Raw genomic sequence first — 871 nt, 5'->3', positions numbered from 1 at the left:
TCCTGCCTGAAGGAACCTTACCTGAGCCATGGCCTTCTGCTGCAAGCCTTTGAGCCCTCCTGAACTAGGCCAGGTGGGGACTGACATGTGACTTCTATAGCAGGTTGACCCAGCTCCTGCTGTGGAGCCCCTGCCCTGTGTGGTGCTCAGTCCTGCCGGATGGGTTGACTTTGGAAAAACAAACCCAGGCTCCTAGTGGTCAATAAATCTCCCGGTTCCTTCCCTAAGAACATCAGTGCCATTTCCACAGCTCTCTGCAAACTGGGTGTTTCCTTTGCCTGCAGGATTCCCCTTCAGGTTCTGCCTTAAAGTGGGTGAGGGGGCTTTCTGCAGTTCTGCCCTTCTCCCCCGCTGTGTTGCATGGTCTGGCCCTGGGGTGTTACTTATAGTTTCATAGTTTCTAGGGTCGGAAGGGACCTGAGCAGATCATCTAGTCCGACCCCCTGCCATGGCAGGAACAGCACTGGCGTCAAACGACCCCAGTAAGGTGGTCATCCAACCTCCTCTTAAAAACCCCCAGGGTGGGAGCCTGCACCACCTCACTTGGAAGCTGGTTCCAGACCCTAGCTGCCCTGACCGTGAAGTAGCGCCTCCTGATGTCCAACTTAAACCTTCCCTCTGCCAGCTTGTGACCGTTGTTCCTGGTCACTCCTTGCGGTGCTCGGGGGAACAGGGACTCCCCCAGCACCTGCTGATGCCCCCTAACCAGTTTATAACAGGCCACAAGATCCCCCCTCAGCCTTCTCTTTTGAAGGCTGAACAGGTTCAGGTCCCGCAACCTTTCCTCATAGGACCTACCCTGCTGTCCCTTGATCATACGAGTGGCCCTCCTCTGGACCCTCTCGATGCTGTCCACATCCCTCTTAAAGTG

The sequence above is a fragment of the Gavialis gangeticus genome, unplaced genomic scaffold (genome assembly GCF_001723915.1).
Source record: "Gavialis gangeticus isolate Ggan-Ray unplaced genomic scaffold, GavGan_comp1, whole genome shotgun sequence".
NCBI classification, from domain to species: Eukaryota; Metazoa; Chordata; order Crocodylia; family Gavialidae; genus Gavialis; species Gavialis gangeticus.
The sequence above is the reverse complement of the archived record's forward strand: the minus strand, read 5'-3'. Positions refer to the sequence as shown.